We start from the raw sequence: 7,125 nt of genomic DNA, 5'->3' as shown, positions 1-7,125 counted from the left end.
AACAGTGAAAAAATTGAACATGAGAACTGAGTGTATTTCATGTAGTAATGTTATTGGACACTTTCTTATGTTTATATATATGTTTAGTAAATTAGTTTAATTTTAAATGACTTAGTAGTATTTATTTAAGCTAGAACTTATTTGTAAATAATGTCTATGACCAGAGACAATTTATAAAAATGGCAACATTTTTTAATAAGGAGCAGAACTGAAAAAGTAAAAATTCGTACATCTCCAGCCTTGTACTAATTATAGTACGCCCTTGCCTTTTGCATTACCATTAAGCAGAATAAAGTCATATTTGTACCAGCGGCAACGTCAACAATAAAACTGTTTGCTATACTCATTAAATTCCATATCTATTTCAATAAATTTCACTCAGAAAATAATAAAATGTGATACGACGAAATGTTATAATAATTTGCATAGTATAAGAATTTGTTCCCGTCGTCGGTACGCTTAGATCTTTTTAACTTTCCCATTTTCACGAGAGCGCCGTTACGTGTGCTATTGTTATGCCGATCTTAGTGTAATAGATGCAGCTTCTTATCATCTAAACTTGGCAATCAATATATATTTCGGGATGTTTTCTTCTATTCTCTTTAGAGTTGTTCCCAGTTATTTCAGTTCGTTCTAATAGTGTTGATTTTACTGATACAAATAAATAATATTTAGATTTATTTACTTGTTCTAACTAGAAGTGAAACTTCTTTATGACTTTATTTTTAGAAAAATGATCTACTATTTGCAACTTTACAGAAAAAAATTAAATTAGATAAAGCTTAACAAAAGGCTTTTTTCATCATAGACATGAATACAAATAATACATTTATTTCATTTTATCTTATACTACTAAGATTATTACAGAATTTCATTAATTTTAATATAATTATTACTATCATTGTTATCGTTACTATATATTTTTGTTATTAATGGCTTCGAATCGTTTCGAATAAACCGTGGTAGAGTATCGAATAAACAAGAAAAAGATGGCGCATAACGGAAAAATGTGACGCGTAATCAAAAAATGTGACGGTTTTTTTTTTCCAACGCCGATGAAGAAGTTTCACTTCAAAAATATTAAACTGTAGTGACTAGAAATAAAGCTATAGGCATAGTATGTGCTGTTTTGCTGATAGTACATACAACTTTTACTTTTTTTTAATTGAGATGAGAAACCTGTCGTAACCTTGGCGCGCGAATAACGAGGAAATTAAAAACGACAGGATCCGAAGAACCAATGACTTCTTAACCTACTTAAAAAAACATTAACTACGCGTGTTTGTTTTCTCAAAAAGATATAATTTCATTCATATAAAACGACATGGGTGACTACCAAGCATCTGCCGCATCTAAAGATCATCATCACAGGTAATCTTTGGAGAATCCAGGTCACAATCAAATCACAATACAACAATTTGTATTTCTATTTGCCCAACTAGCACGTTCTCGTTCGGTGGAAGAAAACTGCGAAAAACGAAAACAGAAAGCGTACCCAGTAACGTATAAAAATGATACAGAAATATGATTAAATAAGATTTAAATATAAATAGGATTGGGTTTCTGTGGGAACACCGTAATATGAACATTGTGAAATAATATCAGAAACAAACGTAAAGGGTTATATTTAATCTTTATTTAAAATAAATTATTTTCACCAGCTTGTTTGAAAGTATTGTTAAATTTATTTCTGTTTTAGCTAATGTTTCTAAGATGAGTATTTAGTACTCAGTGTACAGGAAAACTTTAGTATGTGATCTTAAAGTGATAAAGGCTCTTCAAGGAAGAATTCCGTGGTCATCACCTACACTAAATAGTGTTATTTCATTCACAATTTAAATAGAAAATTATTGTAATTTACGAGGCACAGAACTTAATAACAGATGTTGCGAAATGTGGCCGTTGTATGATCAACGCGTTGTGGTTTGTCTGTCGTCGATGTAATTTTGCTCACCTAATATTACGTGAATGTAGTATAAACATTTGTTTACCGTTTAGTTGAGTTAAGTGTTGTGGCTATAGCGTACAACGTTCGATCCCGGACCTGTCTGTCTATGTGCGCATCACTTGCTCCTTAAAAAGAAGACGTTTTGAGGATGTCTCAAATGCCAAAATTAGACGTGTCAGACTAAAGGCTGATCACCTACATGTCTATAAAATAAAAATGATCAAAGAAACGTGTTCAAGACCCATATCAGTAGCGCCCCGGCATTTTTAAAAAAATGGTATATAAAGAAATAATTTCATAACGGATAATTAAATCTGTTATATGTCAAAACTGTCGTTCTATTTAATACTAATATTGAGTAAGTCTGAGGATAAAGTCGGTAGGATCACGTCGATATCACTAAAAGTCTTTTTAAAATTTGTGACTGTAGAATAATATTGAAATTTCGATGACCTATATCTAAAATCAAATTATCGTGTATCGTGACGGTGAGTGATCGGGAGTATCGTGAGGCGATCAATGAACAGAGTAAGGAACGGATCGAGCTTTGTTTTCACTTATAATCTGCGCGGGTGCAACTTGGTTACGATATTGGGGCATTGCATGTGATTCCAAAAATCGGGTCATATTTATTTGGATTAAGTATACAATCTGATACTTCAATATCTACAAAGGATATTCCAAGCAATTGTGTATAAATTTATTTAAGATTTATTCTAATGTATGTGTGTAATGTCATATGTATCATAGTTATAGCGTAATCAGTATTGTCCTGCAACTAAACACTAGTTTTCTAAACTTATACTTATAATTTTATGCATCAAATCAACGCGTTACTAATGTAAACACACATGGCACAGATTATGCCACAATATTTCTTTTACCATCTTATAATAGTGGAACCGAAGAAATTAATAAATTGTAAAACGTCAGTTTAGTAAAAAATTAGATCTTTAGTTTACTTTAGGTTACACTCATAAATTGTAACATAACATTCTTGTTTCTGATAATGTACAATAGGTCGACATCGCTTATATCCTGTCCTGTCCTGTGTCCCTTAGTTTTAGGAACCCATAAATAAATTATATATTTTTGTGAGACCAGCATCGCTACCCCTGATTTTATGTTATAAGCCCTTGTTTTAAAAATTAAAGTCAGTTTACACCTAGCTTCAAACAAAGATTTTCATATATTTGAACATCCCACCAACAACCATGATGACTATGAAAAAATAAATTTGGTTAAAAACGGTGGTTAGAATAAATATGATAATTTCAGCAATATATTTGTAGTTTCATTATCGGCTGTGGTAGAAATCTGCCCCTCGACCAGCTCAATTTCAAATCAGATCAGCGGTGGAAATTTTAACACCCATTCAGGGAATGCCCTCACCATTTTAATATTTTTTATAGAGCGACCGTAAGCTTAAAGGACAGGTATAATAGACTGATAAAGAAAGCTTCAACCGTGATTTCGGAGCAAAATATTTGAAATAACCAGAGATAAATTGATCTCAATTTAGTAGACATCGGCTGAGCCATTAAGCCGTAAAAGCTTTTTTGCACTTCACAGGTTCAGGGTTATTTATAGTTATATATTTTTGTTGAGATATTTTTAGACAATGGCCACTTTTCTTGCAAATTATTTAATTTTTAAGCAAAGAAAAAAATCTTCAGTAACTTTTTTTGTTTTGTTTGTAAAATTGTAGTGTTTAAGGAAAGTTGATTACTCTTTGTGAAATATGATTGTTTACAAATATGGAAATTAAATGTATGTTTAATATAATTAAACTGGTGTATCGCTAGGAACGCATAGAACAAAGATTTCCACTTAATTCATTTTTTCGTCATAGACTTTGTAGTGTTCCTTTTATTCCACTTAAAGAAGGATGTTATGTTGTTATTTTTGGAGTAATTTCGAGTTAGTAGTAATTTATTTTTTATTGTTATTCTAATATCGTAACTTCCTTCACGATTAAATTCCTCCTCCTGTTTTATCCAAACATCTTTCTCTATTCGATTCCTGCTAACACTTCTATTCCTTGTATCCTATTTTTTAGGACGCTCCTTGCTTCTTCTTCTTTTTGGTCCTTTTTATATTGTTGTATTTAAAGTTCACCTTTAATACGTGGATCTTGCTATATGTCCCGCCCATTACCACTTCTGTTTTAAGGCATAATGTAAGACTTCTTTAACTTTGCTTTTTCGTCTTATTTTTTTTATTTATAACATATTTAAAGTTTTTTCTGATCAAGGCAAGCAGCCTTATATCCAAAGAGTTGACGGTGGGCGTCAGGCACAAAAAACTGATCGCCTACTTGTCTAAAAAAACGATCACGCGACAAATAACGGCGCTGGAGGCCAAAGCAAAGGTTTTTTTTTTAATTTTTAGAAGTGTTTATACTAATTCAAATATCAACCCACTACTTAACTTAATCTCATTAGCAAGCCTCCTATTTCACATGTCTCTCTCAAGGATTATTAATTATCCATTAGGTACATAACTGTATAAGATATATAAGTCTATGAATATGTACGTCGGATGCGGGTTGAAACCGGACCTTCACTTCCTTTCTAAACGCTGCAGGCTCATCACAAGGCCGCGCCGATGTCCACCAAGTATATGGGCATAAGTTATAGGCGACGTGACAGACCAAATTTTCTTTTGATAAAACTTTAACTAAATAAAATTAAATATGTTACTGATCCTTTTAGGTGTTTTCGTTTTTTAACTATGTTTCAATTGAATATATGGTTTTGGCGTGGAAATTGAAAAAATTTAGATAGCATTGGCAGAAGAAGAAGCGTCAGTGTCAGGCTAGTCGTGCAATTATACCTGGATTGGAACCTGCTCACACCAATGAATTTCGTATGGTGAAGGAAAATTTAATATCTTACATGGCAATAATATTTAATTCCAACTCGAACAGTATTTATAATAATTTAAAAATAATAAACGGCTTAAATTTAAGTCATTCCTCTAACTTTGATTTAGTTAGAGACTCTTGGGCCGTGGTACAAGTGCACAGCTAATTAAAGGTTTAACTTGGCGCCTGGTACCGGTGACCCCTAAGCTGGTGTTTTCTTCGCCTAAGAAAAAGGTATCGCTATACAGCGAGGAAATGCTACCTTAAAGGTATACTGCCACAGTGACAAAAATGTAAATTTGTTTTAGATTTATATTTATCCATTTGTAATAATTATTATTATTACTACGTTGGTTAAGATATCTTAAGTTTAAATAGTCCAGCATTTGTTAGAAACAGAAGAATAACATATTTGTCAATAATAATTGACCAACGTGAAAATATGTCCTTTTAGAAAATTAATTAGCCCAAAGGCTCCTGGGGCCAATGACAAGATATTGTATACATCATTACCGGTCGAAATAACTCAGAGAATACTACGCACTTACTGTGATAATTCTTTCTAAATGTTGTGACTACAGTAATTTTATCAGCTGTTGTGAGAGAAAAATGGTTATTTTATTTTAATTACTTGCACCACACACCAACCTTTCGTAAAAATGACTTCGGTGTGAGCTTCCCACCATTTTAACTATAGCGTATAGGCCATTGTGCGTCTGCCTTGACCTAATTCACACTGTTCCATGATAAGTATGATTTATAGATTTACGGCCTCTTGATGCTGGGGAAAACACTGATTAATACAGAAGAATCTAAATATAATAAGATCGGTGCGGTACACACAATAATGATTATAAATAATATTATTATTTAGCCTTTACAACGCCTCAAACAGATATGCATATATTCAACAAAAATTGATATAAATAACATTTTCACTACTCTAAGATGCGGCCCGTGTCCGATAGAAGGCCTCCTTCAACTTTTTCCACCCTATTTTATTTTTTGCCATCGTCATTCAATTTTTTCCGGGTACCCTTTTGATTTAAATTGGAACGAAGGAAAAGGTTACATTGATATTATGAACAATGTATATGCGCAAAAAACTAATTTGTTGTTTAACAATGTATATTAAACACAACATCTGCAAATATCAAAACAATTTAAACGAAAAGACAACAAAAATAATATAACTTTTACAATGGTGATTGGTTGTGTCAAGTTGTACAAATTACCCTCCGAAACACAAATAATACCTTTATAAAACACACATATGCATTTGCAATTAATCTTCATTGTTCGAAATACATAATTTCGATTTAATAATTTTTGGTGATCCCAAATATTTTTTCTCGGCCGATCGTCACATTTATTAGTTGAGTCATTGTTGAGATTTACTCGGGTTACGTTAGACACATTTTTATTTTGATATATACTTTTTGTTAATTTTAATTAATTTTATAGTGAGTGTTTAGTGCGTTTTTGAGAACTATCATGACGCAAGGTATCAGCATCAGTCTAACTTCTCTTTGTTCCCAAACGAATTGAATTTCTCCAAATCCTTACCGCTGATAATATTGTGTGCCTTTCTTCCTGGCAAGAAGATATTGTAACGAGGTATGTACTCAGCACTTATTATTCCAGTATAAGATTGTGTATCGACGGCCACCGAACCATATGTGATACATAATTTATCAAAATGTCAGAGAAAATAGTGTAGAAGTTCCAAGAAAACTGGCCTCGCCTTAGTTTTCAGTTATTTTAGTTATTAATATTATGTCGTACATATGCTGCGGTTGTTTGCCTTTTAGTAAGATGTTAAAACAAATTAATTAATATAAACACAATGTACTGTTCTATCCTTAAGAGCAATTACAAGGCCGTTCGTATAGGGTTCGTATAGGTTGAGAAAATTCTTAATTATTTTAAGGAATCTTTTTTACCATTACAAACACTCCAATAATTAAAACAGAAAATAAGTAAAGACAGGTTTCGAATATAAATTTAATGTCAATTATTATCGATGATAAAAAAAAATCTTATTCAGACCAAAACTTGAATCGTATAAACAAAAATGTATATTATTCATAATTTTTTTGTTACAACTAGCAAAAAATCATTCATCATTCTAATCGGAAAAATTAGGAGCAGAGTTGCACATTTTCTCCACTAAATCTACGAAATTAAAAAGTACTTAATATTGCAAAAGCTACGTATGGAAAACTCCGTGCTCTGAATTATTCGAGGCCTTGTATCATCCATTGTTATGAGGCAAACAAATGATCGTGTTTTGTGTTGGACGAAATTTCGC

Source organism: Pieris brassicae, chromosome 1 (genome assembly GCF_905147105.1).
Source record: "Pieris brassicae chromosome 1, ilPieBrab1.1, whole genome shotgun sequence".
In the NCBI taxonomy this organism is placed as follows: Eukaryota; Metazoa; Arthropoda; class Insecta; order Lepidoptera; family Pieridae; genus Pieris; species Pieris brassicae.
Note: the sequence above shows the minus strand (reverse complement) of the source record.